Raw genomic sequence first — 14,846 nt, 5'->3', positions numbered from 1 at the left:
TGGATGGACACACACACACACACAGGGATGGATGGATGGATGGACACACACACACACAGGGATGGATGGATGGATGGACACACACACACACAGGGATGGACGGACACACAGGGACGGACACACACACAGGGATGGACAGGCATGTCTCACCCTCGGCTTATACACGAGTCAATAAGTTTGCCAGTTTTTTTGGGGGTAAATTGGGGGCCTCGGCTTATATTCGGGTCGGCCTATACTCGAGTATATACGGTAAGTGCCCAGTGGTCAAGTGGTTAAAAAAAAAAAGTAAAAAATTGATTTAACATAGTGCACTGTGGCGCCAGTCGCAGTGCACTATGGGAAGCGCCATGTCGATGCAATCACAAGATTGCATCCATGGCGCTTCATTTGCGGGTGTTTAACCTGCGTTGCAGCGCAATGCAGAACGCCGACTAGCTTCCGCCTGTAAAATCACTGTGATTCTACGGGTGAGAACATTGTTGTTAAAACCCAGGGAAGCAGCCGAAAGCCAGAAGTGACGTCGGCGGCTCCGTTCCTCAGCCCGAACGGAGCTGCAGTGAGGTGAGGTCCTGTAAATGTTCTCTCTAAGGAAAAAAAATATTTTTATGCTCCAATCTATTTTAAAATGCACCCCAGCCTTTACTCAGACAGAGTAGTAGAGAGTTGTGTAAAACATGATCACTCTGTTGAGGTGGTGATAGCTTTTCCTTGTAAAGTGTCTGTTTTCTTGGTGTATGTCATGACGGTGTTGTTGTGTAGCTGCAAGAGGTATGCATGCTGTCTGCCATGTTTTCTCTGTCAACTTGAGCAGAATGACGAAATAACCTGAAATGGCCTATGTTGATTATTGGCTTCAGGGACGACATTTACAATACAGTTCATGGGGCAGGGTTGGGATTTCAGCTTGAAGTCCAACCAGAAGTGACGGTTCAGCTAGCCAGAGAACCTTTCATGGTTATGGTTGGAGGTAGAGAGCAAGCGGTCGCCAGTAAGGGACCATCCGCCTTAGGAACCACAGTGAATAAGTGAAGCAAGTACTGGAGTAGAATTCTCACCAACCGGGGACAGTGATGAATCAGGAAACTTCAGTGACTATCAAGCCAGGGACCCAGCCAGTGAAGGTGACATTTGCAGAGCAGCCTTGTGTCAAGCCAGGGACTGAGCAGACCAGTAGAGTGAAGCTTGAGAGGTATCTGGAGTGCCAAGCTAGGGACCCAGCAGAGAAGCGGGGGTGACGATTGAGGAAGATTGGAGGAGCTCAAGGGGTTCAGTAGCAGCGAATCATCTAGGCTACTGAGAGACTGGGAGCTCAGTGGGCTGAATAACTACAAAGAGTGATTGTAGTGGAAGTAAAGGAACTGTTACATTTTGTGTTCGGAACTGTGAAACTGTTGCCATAGGAGACAGCATTCCTACACATGCAGACATGGCGTCTCGCTGGATGCCTTTCCCTGAATGGCTGTCCTCCTGTTGAAATCTCGGAGTCTGCCAATTAATCTTGCAACTACTTAAAGGTGTCCTGGCCCTAACCCTCTCTCCTAAAGTTCTGTACAGAAGAATGTCAGCTATCTCTGGCCCTGGAGGTTCTCATTAGACTGAAGGAGGACAGGGAAAAAAATTAATGATACGCTCATATGCACAAACACTTTAAAAGTGGTATTTTTCATCCAATTTTCGTATTGTGTGTATGAAGCTTAACTGTTAGTACATTAAAAAAAAATCCTCAATAAACATAAATACGGTAATTCTCTGAATAATCAGCATTCATTCAATTGTGCTTCCATGCAAATGTGAACATTATGTTCTGATCTTTATTGGGGAATGTTATTTTGTATATAGAGTGTTTATGTGGTGAGTTTACACTTTTCATTGAACAGAGTTTAGATAACACAGGGTTAAACGGAAAGGTCATAAATGAACTGCACATTATCTGGACAGAATGCTTGGGGAGATAGTGATGTGTTCCTGCTTAGGAGATGTATGTTAGCTTGGGGGGGCTGCAAACTCTGCAGGGGCTCCAACACACACTCGCTGCTATTCCAACCCTTCACATATTTCCACATAAACCTCCCTCCTGGCATTAAACTTTGCCGGGTATTGTGCCCAGCTTACCACCCCAAACTGATGTTCCTCCCTCAGCTCACCTCTCTCCCTGCATGTCCTGTGAGCAGAATAGCTGTGCTCCTCCTCTGGGTTCTCTCTTCATATGGCACTGAAGATAGAGGACGGGGGGATTCAGCGGGACACACAGAGCAAGTATGCAGGAGACTGGGGGGAAGATGAGGAGATAGAAAATCAGGAGGGACCGTCGGGGAGGAGCGCATCATGAGAGGTCTGACTAAATACAATCTCTCAGCAGCAGGGACCTGATCTACCCGTCAGCTAGCTGTGATTGACAGAAAGATCGAAGCGGAAGCTGTCATGGGGCCCCCTACTGGCAAAGCCTGAATGGTCAGTTCACCCCTGGCGTGCGGCACTAACTATTGCGAGCTGTGCACCTGCCACACAGCTTGCATACTTCAAAGTCTTGCAGGACATGGCTGCTAATGGGAACTGAGTTCCTGTTGTGGAAAAAGTACAGGAACTCCGTTCCCATGCGTTCCCGCAGGACTTGAGCCCTGTATCTTTTAAGCATTCCTGATAGGAACAGGTATAGCGAAATCTGAGCTGCGATACTGAGTACTGTCTAAGAAATGTCAAAGGCTCTAGGCTGATTGCTGTAAGGATAGATAGTTAAGCACAAGAAATGAAGCCAAATGATCCATCTATTGGTTATAAAAATGAATGCAAACTTTTCTTGTGTAATATTATATTTTTAACTGAAAAAGTGTAAAAATAAGCAAAAAACAGTAGAAGTGTCCCACAGTCATTGATAGGCATGGACAAATTGTGGGGAAAGTGGTGTACCCCCCATGCTAGGCTGGCTGAATTTTGTCTAGAGGTCCAGAAGGTGTGGCTGGGTAGAAGACAAATATTTGGGAGGGTCTGATCAGAAACTCGTCTCTCCTGGGGGCTCTACTTTGGGAAGCAGCTTGTGTTACTGAAGAACTGTTGCTGTTAGGCCTCAGCATGTGCTTGGCTGAGGGCTCTGGAGGAACCTGGACTATGAGAAACTTGCTGGAAATCATCACCTTTGAAAGCTAGAAAGGGAATACTTTCCCTGGCAAGTGTTGCAGGGGAGCTAGTTGTTAAGTTGCTTCTGGACATTGTGATTAGGACCTTTTTATTTCCAGTGGCCCCTTCAGGGTTAAGCACCGCAGTGGTAAAAAGTGGTAGAAGTGACCCAAAGCCTACTCTGCTCTGCGTCAAGAGTGCATAATGCAATGAGTACATAAATCAGGAGTGAGCAATATAAAATTCCCCCCTCCTCCAAGACAACCCCCCCCACCCATGAAAAAAACACCCCTAGAACAAATTCTCTACCACCCCTCCCTTTACAGTACTAATCACACCACATCTGCTGGTGAGATCCCTGGATCCTGACACTATGACCTCCTGATTTTTTTTTTCTTCTATATGTTGCCAATTTGCCAGTTTCCAGCCCACTACCTCTCAGACTTGTGGCACAGAACCAGATACAGCACAGTCAGCCACTACAGCAGCACCCTTTAAGCAATCATGACACTCTCCTTCCTAGCCAGTAAAAAATAATTTCAGGCCCGGACTTCATTGGTTCCTATTTTGCATTTATTCTGTCCCAGTATATTACTTATGCCTCATACCAGGCATGACTCTGACTGGCCCTAGTCTTTGAACCAAAATAGATCAGCAGGCACCAGCCAACATGTTGTTGTGGGGGGGTGGACACCACCTGCAGTGGAAAAAAGTAGACTGCACCTGCCTAACAAGCTGTCTAATGCCGCGTACACACGATCGGAATTCCGGCCAGAAAAAGACCGATGAGAGCTTTTCATCAGAAAAATGCGACCGTGTGTGTATGCTCCATCGGAATTTAGCTGTCCAAATTTCCGCCAGCCAAAAATTGATAGCATGATAACTTTCTATCGGTAATTCCGATTGTGTGTATGCAATTCCGACACGCCAAAAATCACGCATGCTCAAATTCAACTACGAGACAGAAGCTATTGGCTACTGGCTATTGAACTTCCTTTTTCTAGTCCGGTCGTACGTGTTGTACGTCACCGCGTTATAAACGATCGGAATTTGATGTGACCGTGTGTAGGCAAGACAGCTTGAGCCGAATTACATCGGAATTCCGTAGGTAAAACCATCAGAGCTATTTCCGACGAGAATTCCGATCTTGTGTACGCGGCATAAGAGGGGAATTTCCTCCACTTTTTTGAATATTTCCTTTAACTTCTTGTTGGGTCTTCCGAACAGGAAGCAAAATCTCCTTAACAGGAAAAATGAAAACTGGTTTTAATCTTTTAGCACTATCCAAAACTAAAATAAAATATTTTGGTTATACGGTACATATGCTTTAAATTTATATTTTTGAATAAATAAAAGAAATACATTTTATTCAAAAGCACTATCAATTCAATAAAGGTTTCCTGTTCTGTGTTTGTCACTGTTGGGGAAGCCATACACATTTTTCACACTACATGTATTATGAACAGCTAGATAAGAGAGGTATGTTATGCCATGGCTGACTTGTTTGAACAGTATTGCTCGCTGCACAAAGTAAGATATTGGATTTTTAATTGTATTTCATCACAGATAAAGCTGTTTTTAACTCTTCTGCAGTGTTGAGGCCATCTAACTGATGTTTCCCGGGTCTGGAATATACTGAATATCCAATTCAATTACACAGATCGGTAAATTGTACCCAAGCAGATCCATATATTGAAATGAGTTCAGAGTTAGAACGCATTAAGAATGAGTCGATATGGGAGTGAAATTTCACAAGGGAGGACAGAGGTCTGATTTAAGGGCCAGCCCGATAAAAAAGTCTATTTTGCTATGGGTGAGCAGCAGAGTTCCAAAGCATGAATTGGCTTTTGGGACTTTGTTGACTGCAGTGGCAAGATCTCATTTTTGGAGTGCTGACCTTTCCTTACTCATCAGTCCCCTTTCCTCAGCATAGATGATTAACCACTTGCTGTCCACTCTATAGCAGTTTTAATGCTACAGGGCGCTGAGGGCGGCATATATATATATGTGATCCAGCACATATGGGTAGGGGGAGCACGTGCGTGCTGCTGGCGGCTCGATTCTGCTGCCATTTTACACAGCATAAGCCGATGGGCAGGTGCCGGGCACTCAATCTTCTTTGTCTCCTGCCAATCGCCAGGCAGAGAGACAGAGCTGTGATCTGCCTATGTAAACAAGGAAGATCGCCGTTGTGACAGGTGGGAAGAGATGGAGTTTGTGTCCCTGCAAAGTAGGGAATAAATTCCATCTCTTCCCCTAATAAAAGGACCTCACACAGTATGACTGACTCAATCTGCGTTTGTTCACTGTGGCTAGTCAATAAAATGAAGAAATTTTAAGAGCAACAACCGGAGTGCAGATAATTTTTTCCACATTACTCTACTCAGCCAGTGACTATGGATCGAGCACCTGGGAGCTCTGCTATCTATGTGCTCTATGGGTAGTAGCACTGACTTTTCTGTTTATACTTAAAATTGCGATCTGCCTATGTGAACAAGGCAGATCGCCATTCTGTTAGGTGGGAAGGGATGGAGTTTGTTTCCCTGCAAAGTAGGGAATCAATTCCATCTCTTCCCCTAGTAAAAGAACCTCATGCAGTATAGTAAAACAGTGGTTAGGCACAGTTAACTGGTTCCCAAAAAGTGTCAGTTAGTGTCAGAATGTCTGCCGCAATATCGCAGTCCCGCTATAAGTCATGATTGCATTACTAGTAAAATAATTAAATAAATGTAAATAAAAATATCTCATAGTTTGTAGACCCAATAACTTTTGCACAAACCAATCAGTATATGCGTATAGGGATTTTCTTTGCCAAAAATATATAGCAGAATACATATTGACCTAAATTTATGAAGAAATTAGATTTTTTCAATCTATTTATTGGATATGTTTTATAGCAGAAAGTAAACAATCTTATTTGGGTATAGTGTTGCATGACCGTGCAATTATGAGTTAACCCCTTGCCGTCGAGCATATGCAGATGTGCGTACTCGGGCTTCCTGGGGTTATACAGGGATGATGCCCGCAGCTGCAGGCATCATCTCAGTATTGTTTTTTAGAGCCAGCGATCGGCTTTCCAGCTATAACAACCGATGTGGACAAAAGCCGCTCGGCTGTTATACCGGAGGAGCGGGAGGGGATGCCCCCCGCCGCCTCCCGCCGCTCTTACTGGGACTCCCGTTCCATCGGGAGCCCCGATCAACAATCCGCCTCTAGGAACAGACTGGAATGAAGCTGTAAGCAGCTTCATTCCAGCCTCCGAATTGTAAATACGGAAGAGATGTCAGGACGCCACTTCCCGTTTACTCGGCTGCCAATGGCACCGGTTTAAAAAAAGTATACAGTATTCAAAATCGCCGATCTGAATACTTTGAAGTGCAAAGGAGGGATCGGGGATCCCTCCATAAAGAGTACCTGTCACAAGGGATGTTTACATTCCTCGTGACAGCAATAAAAGTGATCAAAATGTTTTATTTAAAAAAAAAAACAATTTAATAATTTTAAAATAAATAAGTAAAAAAAAAACATTTTTTAAAGTTCCCCGTCGCCGCATGAAAAGAAAACGCATACGGAAGTCGCGTCTGTATATGTAAACAGTGTTCAAATCACACATGTGAATTATCGCCACGATCGTCAGAGTGAGAGTAATAATTCTAGCACTAGTCCTCCTCTGTATCTATTTACTCGGCGTAATCTTTCACATTATACAAAAAAATTGGGCTAACTTTACTGTTTCGTTTTTTTTTTTAATTCATGAAAGTGTCCCTTTTCCGAAAAAGTTGTGTATATATATATATATATATATATATATAGTGTTTGGGGGTTCTAAGTATTTTTTTAGCAAAAAATACAGATTTTGACCTGTAAACACCAAATGTCAAAAATAGGCTTAGTCATGAAAGGGTTAAAGTAATGCAGTGCCATATATCACAAAAAATGGCCAGGTTATGAAGATGGGGTAAATTTTCCAGAGGTCAAGTGGTTAAAGTGGACCTGATTTCAAATTGTGGAGATAGGAAACATCTAAAAACTGTAAGTGCACTAGTATCCCTAAGGTCCCTTTCACACTGGGGCACTTTGCAGCCGCTACAGCACCAAATATAGCGCCTGCAAAGCGCCCTGAAACAGCTGCTGGCTTTCACACTGGAGCGGTGTGCTTGCAGGATGGTCAAAAAAGTCCCGCTAGCCGCATCTTTGGAGAGCTGTAGGAGTGGTGTATTTACCGCTCCTAAAGCACCCTTTCCCATAGAAAACATTGGGGCAGCGCTCAAAACCCACCTGCAAAGCACCGCTGCAGCGTTGCTTTGCGGCCGTTTTTAACCCTTTTTCAGCCCCTATGCTAAAACGACTGCTAAATATAGCGCCGGTTTACCGCCAGTGCCCGCAAGGCCCCAGTGTGAAAGTAGCCTAAAGATTTGTAATTTTTACCCTCCCATGTAACAGTCCCTGTTCCTTGAAATTTTAGCAGGGTCTCTTTAACAAGAAAACAAATAGGAATTTAGAATGATACATTCATATTTAGCATCATGTAACTGTTTTCCTGTTCATTTTGTTGAGTGTTCAGAGTTTATTCTCAAACAGTAAAGACTAGGGTCCGATTGTTGCAATGAATAATAATCAATAATCTTTAAGAAATTAAAAAAAAATGTTTTAAACAATATGGAGGTATAAATTAGAGCAAACACAGACTGCTCCTTGTAATTCACTTATTTTTTGTTGCAAGTTTTAAAGTCTGAAACAAACAAAGGCAAAATAATCTTAGCATTTTGTGAGTACTTGAGCAAAAGTTTCTTGTAAAAACTTGGAAGTGTTTTGGCATCCTGCCTCGTGGAGTATTTTTTTTAGTTGTTTTAGCTTGTCTCAGAATATCATCAACTGGATCTTCTTCTGCACTGCAATTTGCACACCTGGTCTCATTAACAGGCTTTAAAATGAGGCCAAAGCTGAAACCTGTGTCTGATCATCAGGTGCTGCTGGACTTTAGTCTTTTCCACCAGTTTAAATTTGCATCTGTGACTTATTCACCTTAGAACTGTTTTAATCTCTGTTTTGGATTCAGCAGCCTGTGTATGGCCTGATAGCCCACCTGGTTCCAGCCAATTATTAGAGCCACCTGTTTGTGATCTAAAACATTGCAGCATCTAGTTTGCCTGCCTAAAAAACTATGTCCAGAACTTCAGGAACAATTATAAAATGTGACTATTATCCTGCAGATAACTTTCCAAGCCACTTACCAGATTTCCAATCCACTTATGCAAAATGGGTCCAATAAATTATCAAAATCACCAACTGTCTGTCTTCTTCTTTATTCATTCTTGCTTCCCAAATACCTTCAACTCATCACATATGAAAGCCAAAGGAAACTTATATAGTGTAGTACTTTATGAACAAATGGAAAAAAAAAACCATATCTACCATATATTGTGCTCACATGTGGATATACCAACAGCAGTGCACCACCAGTGATAAAGTGCACAATCTAATTAAAACCACATATCATTCCATTCTAGGTAGATCAGCAGATCAATATCTATTGGTATTCCTCCCCTTGGTTTAACTCAAAAGAAAATTACCCAAAATAGTGTAAGACTGTAAAGATTAACACTGCAAACGATATGAATAAATAAATCATGCTCATATTTAACCGTTTAAGGACCAGCTGTCACAATTGTACTGCGGCAGGTTGGCTGCCCTGCGCGAACCACCATCATTGGGTCAAACAAGATATTTGGGGGACACACCCTAAAAAAATGCATAAGGATGGTGCTGCCATAAGACCATACAACAGAGCAAAAATATTACAGCGCACACATGCAAAACTAACATTTACCTCCAGCAAGGCTTTTTAAAAACACCTAGACATTTTCCAAAAATATGGGGATTTGGTCACACCATATTGCTATATGGTGCTTAAGCCCACTTACTGCAACAAAGTAATACTTTTTCAAATCCCCATATTTTTTATAATGTTTTTTGAAAATGTCTAGGTGTTTTGAAAAAGCCTTGCTGGAGGTAAATGTTAGTTTTGCATGTGTGCGCTGTAATATTTTTGCTCTGTTGTATGGTCTTATGGCAGCACCATCTTTATGCATTTTTTTAGGGTGTGCCCCCCAAATATCTTGTTTGTCTATTGTATGGATTCTGACCAAATCCTTTTGGGTGGAGCACCCCTCTCCCTCAGTAAGTACCTCTCATTAGTGACCACCTGTGTCATGGTGGAGCCCTCATGTTCTCCCATATAGAGGAATATAGCTCTCATGGTTCAGAGAAGCAGGATCTCCCAATATATGGATAGTGTAGGACCCACTAATCATGGGGTACTTTGTCGCAGTAAGTGGGCTTAAGCACCATATAGCAATATGGTGTGACCAAATCCCCATATTTTTTGATAATGTTTTTTGAAAATGTCTAGGTGTTTTTAAAAAGCCTTGCTGGAGGTAAATATTAGTTTTGCATGTGTGTGCTGTAATATTTTTGCATCATTGTAGGTCGGGCGCTTTGAGAGCTCTAGGGGGCGCGCTGCCGGAACCAATGCATGTGCCCAGTGGCCGCAATGTCCGTCGGGCACTCACAATGTCTGTCAGGCACCCGCGATGTCTGCCGGGCCCCCGCTATTGCTCCTGAGAGACAAAGAATGGAGACCTGTCAACGTAAACAGACAGAGCTCCCTTCTGTCAGGAGAGAGGAGACAGATCTGCTTTTCATACTGATTATGAACAGTGATTGGTCTCCTCCTCCAGGCTGTCCCATCCCCCCCCACGGTTGGAAACACTCCCTAGGACATACATTTAACCTCTTGATCGCCCCTAGTGTTAACCCCTTCCCTCCCAATGACAGTTACACAGTAATCAGATGCTATTTTTAGCTGTATAAATGTCAATGGTCCTAAAAAGTTCCGATCTGTCCACGGCAATGTTGCAGTTCCGCTAAAAAACGCAAATCCCCACCATTACTAGTAAAAAAATATTAATAATAAAAATGCCAAAAATCTATCCCCTACTTTATAGACGCTATAACTTTTGCGCAAACCAATTAATATACGCCCTATGTAGAATACATATCGGCCTAAACTGAGGAAGAAATGATTTTATTTTATTTATTTTTTGGGGGATATTTATTATAGCAAAAAGTAAAAAAAAAATGTGTTTTTTTTTTTCAAAATTGTTGGAATTTTTTTGTTTATAGCGCAAAAAATAAAAATCACAGAGGTGATCAAATATGACCAAAAGAAAGCTCTATTTGTGGGATAAAAAGGACCTACATTTTATTTGGGTACAGCATCACATGACCTCACAAATGTCAGTTATCGCAAAAAATGGCCTGGTCATTAAGGGGGCAAATCCTTCCAGTCCTTAAGTGGTTAAACCAATAATAAAGTGCAGACCTGTTATTCCCACACCACATGCCAGCTTAATGTGTACTAACCCCTTAACAGAGGTATACAATGAAACAAAAAAAGAAAAAAAAGAAAAAAAAATCTGACTATATTGGCCAGACAAACAGTACACAACTATATAAAAAAAAAATTTTTTTTATTGTACAATTAATTTAAAATATCATACAAAGATGTGAATATACACTTTGAAAACAAATGTATTTTGGTTTTGCAAACAGTATATGTACTTGAGTATGTTTATGCTCAAAAAAATTGATATTTGTGTCTTAATATTTCATTTTTTGTTTAATGCTTAAGATTTAAAGAAACAGTATCACTAGTGTATCATTGTATAGGAGCGCATTGCCATTTTTGTTTTTGCTGCACATTGTATTTTGGTTTACTCATAAGCAGATATCAATGCATTTTGATAGAAGTAGCTTCATCAGGACGCATGAAAATAACACAGTAGTTATCTCAGCACTAGAGCTAAACTGACATAAAGCTGATCCCCTGTGCGGGCACCGGAACATAGAGAGAGACCAAAAGTATGGATACATTAACACCTGTGATTGTTCCCAAAATGGTTCTTGGGATGTGCTGAATATAGCTGTTAATAGCAAAAATATCTAGTGCAAAGATGGTGCTGTGCTGTCAGATAATTCAATAAAGGTGTAGTACAGCATACATAGTGTAAAGAAAAATGTGATGCATCCAAAAAATGCTTCTCATAAATATACTGAACATAAAAAAAAATCTCAATTAGTGTGCAAATGAACAAACAATAGTAATAAGTTCACACCATAAGTGGTGCCAAAGAGTATGTGCTGGTCAAACATAAACAACAACTTGAAAACTTCATAGCAGTACAACAACTAATGTGGTATTAAACCAAAGATACAGTTATAATTGAATAAAAATGAATAATATAGTGACAAATCCAAAACAACAGACACAAAGGGTCTGATAAATTGAAGTGAAAAAAGATTCCATGAGATCGAACAGGATCAAGAAGCCCCAAGGTTAAACTGTAGTAAAGCAGTCAGAGGGAACACATGCCATCAAAGTCCGACAAATCCATCCAATGCCCACACTCCCCGGGTGTCCTTAATAGAGGTAGGGCCTTAGAGGCCCAACATCTGGTAATCTTAGATCTCTCTTTCAGTCTTCACAGTGGCCAACATTAATACCAGCTATAAAGTGCAAATCTCTGATTTCCACAAGCCTGTTACTTTTATATGTACTAAACACCTTAACAAAATGGATCCTTTAAAGCACAGGATATGGTAAGTTAAGCCTCTATCCCAGTCTTCTCAGTATTCAGTCACAGCATAGATCAATAGTTAAAGGACATGGAGAAAGCAAAAAGTGCTCATAGTGCAGAAAATCCCAAAAAAAAACTGCTTTATTTACCACCAATATGCTTATATGTAAAATGGCATGCAGATATCCAACCCTCAAAATGGCCACCTGGATGCTTCTGGTTCTGGCATCTGATGTCACCTCTGTTGCTTTTCATCTGTAGACGTTGTCAAACTGCTTGTCAGTTGCCATTGCCATGCTTTATGTAAGTGGCTCAAAAGTATGTGAAGCATAACATGGGCACCATCAAGTGAAAGCTCAGGTAAAGACCTCATGCCCTAAAGTTGAACTCAAGAGGGAGTCAGCACCAACAGATGATGCATAAGTTTCCCAAATCGTTAGACGCCATAAATTAGAAGACTCATATGGCAGCATTCAAACTTTCCTTACAGGGTCCAAGGCAAAAAAAAACAAAAAAAAAAACAAGAACTCCAAAGATCTCTTATCTACTACTGATTACACAAAGAGTCCACATAAATTTGTTACATTAAGTATCCTACTAAAAACTTCCTAAAATTGTTGATTTACTAAAATCTTTGTTTGGATGTTCACTTAGTCCATGAATATCCTTTTAGTCTTTCCTGCTATATTGTATTCAACAATACCACTAATGTCATAAATTACCAAATTAGAAACTCAGTCTCCTATTCAGAAAGAAGCTTTTTGATGTCAGGCGAAAAGGAAAATTAATCTTTATGCCCATCTATTATCTTCATCATCAAAGCAAACAGTTTGCAAACGGGCAGACTAGTACTTGTTTGATCTTCCTCAAATATTAAATCTCCATCACATGCTTTGAAAAAATGATATTGTCCCCAACAAAACACTAACTTTTTGACTTTTCCACAAGCTCTTTGATACATTACACCATTACATCTTCCTTCTAGGATGCTGTGTGCCATTGCACTTGATGTATATAGATTGGAGGAGGGGGCTTTTTGCCTGGGGTTTTTTTTTGTGTGCATTAATAGGATAATAAATGGACACTATAATTTTGTACACAAAGGATGACACTGTCAGTGACAGGTTTGAAATGAGATTCACTAGGCATTAAGAAAAGTTTTCATAAAAAAAATCAATGGAACAAGGCAATTTGAAAGGATGAAAGATCGTTTTGTATCTAATCTTTGCTGCTGTTTGGCAACAGATCAAAAGATATTTTTTGCTCATGCATTGAATGTAATGTCTTGGTTTGCATTTATGAATAAGGTATTGGAGGTAGCATGTAAAAGAGGACAGAGGTGAGGCAGGAGCATGGTGTTCCATACATTTAAGCTTTCATAAAAGTTGTCGAAATGAGAAAAATACTGTAGACTAGAGATGAGTGAATAATGGAAAGTGCGCTGTGATGGCAACTCATTCAATGTGCTCTGGAAATCTAAGTTGCTAGTAATTAATGCCACAGGGGTTTCTTTCTTAGTTTTTTGGGCTTTTTTAGCAATACTTTCAAATAATGAAAATAAAAAAGTAACGTGTCAAAGAATGTCAGGCCAGTACTTAGCGTAATTTAGTTATAGCGATGGGTCTTAGTTATAGTGATTGGCTTGATCTTTGAGTTGAACGGGCAAGATCACAGTGCAAGATCGCAGTGCATTGAAGGCTGCTGATTGTCCAAATCATGCACCTGACCTGCATGTTTTGGCCATCATGACTCAGGGCCTAAGTCCATGCCCCACACTATATAAGGTGGCCTACATGGTGGGCATGTATAGTGTGAATTAAGAGAGAGATTAGGCAGGGTAATTAGTGGATTGAGGGTGCAGTCAGTGTAGTATATATAATACAGTACAGAGTATATAGTGCAGTCAGTGTAGTATATATAATACAGTGCAGAGAATATAGTGCAGTCAGTGTAGTAAATATAATGTTGTGCAGAGTATATAGCGCAGTCTTGAGTATACAATACAGTGTATTGTGTAAGTGGTTAAGGGGAACCCTATGACAGAATTAAGAAAAAAAAATTCATACTGGACCCTTATCCGAGCATGCAGCCTGGCAGGCCAGTAAGGGGGGGGGGGGGGACAGCTTGCCCTGAACATGGCGAGGGTGCTTTGGGGTAGACTCAAAGCACCTTGTCCCCATGTTTATGGGGACAAGGGCCTCTTCCCAATAATCAGTGGTTGTCAGGGTCTGCGGGCAGGGGGGCTTATCAGAATCTGTAAGCCCCCTTTAAGAAGGGGGCCCCCAGATCCCAACCCCCCCTATGTGAATGGGTATCAGGGGTACATTGTACCCCTACCCATTCACCAAAAAAGTGTCAAAAAGTAAAAAGCACAAGAGACAGTTTTTGACAAGTCCTTATTAAAAAAGAAAAGAAAAGTGTCCTGCGATGTAAATCTGCTGTCAATTACACTGCCCGACAGGCCCGAAAAATCAGAAAAAAAAAAAAAAGAAGGAATGTAAAGCGCCCCACCTCCATGTGAGGCCTTCTGCTGGCTGCTGTCTCTTAGCTTTGACAGCTTTTATATAGGCAAGAGTGGAGCCACCCAGTGATGTAACCAGGTGACCCCACCCCTTCTGACGTCATGTGATGCCCTTTGCCTATATAAGTGCTGTCAATGCAAAGAGAAAGCAGAGGGCAGTGGGCCTCCCATGGAGGCAGAGCCTTTTGCATTTTTGCTATTTTTCGGGTCCATCGGGCGGCGTGATTGACTGTGCACTGCCTCTTGTGGTTTCTACTTTTTCCTAATTTTGGTGAATGGGTAGGGGTACAATTCACTCAATACCCATTCACATGGGAGGCTTCCAGATTCAGATAAGCCCCCCACCCGCAGACCCTGACAACCACCGGCCAGGATTATTGGCAAGAGGCCTTTGTCCCCATCAGCATGCGGACAAGGTGCTTTGTGGTGGGGGCGCAGAGCTGCCCCAAATAACCCACCCCCAATGTTGAGGGCATGTGGCCTGGTATGGTTCAGGAGGGGTTGGCCCTCAATTTTTCTAATTTTCCAGTGGAGTTCCCCTTAAAATCCATACCAGACCCAAGGGGGCTGGT

The sequence above is a fragment of the Lithobates pipiens genome, unplaced genomic scaffold, assembly GCF_037356315.1.
Source record: "Lithobates pipiens isolate NorthernLeopardFrog02 unplaced genomic scaffold, aLitPip1_a1.2 Scaffold_25, whole genome shotgun sequence".
NCBI classification, from domain to species: domain Eukaryota; kingdom Metazoa; phylum Chordata; class Amphibia; order Anura; family Ranidae; genus Lithobates; species Lithobates pipiens.
The sequence above is the reverse complement of the archived record's forward strand: the minus strand, read 5'-3'. Positions refer to the sequence as shown.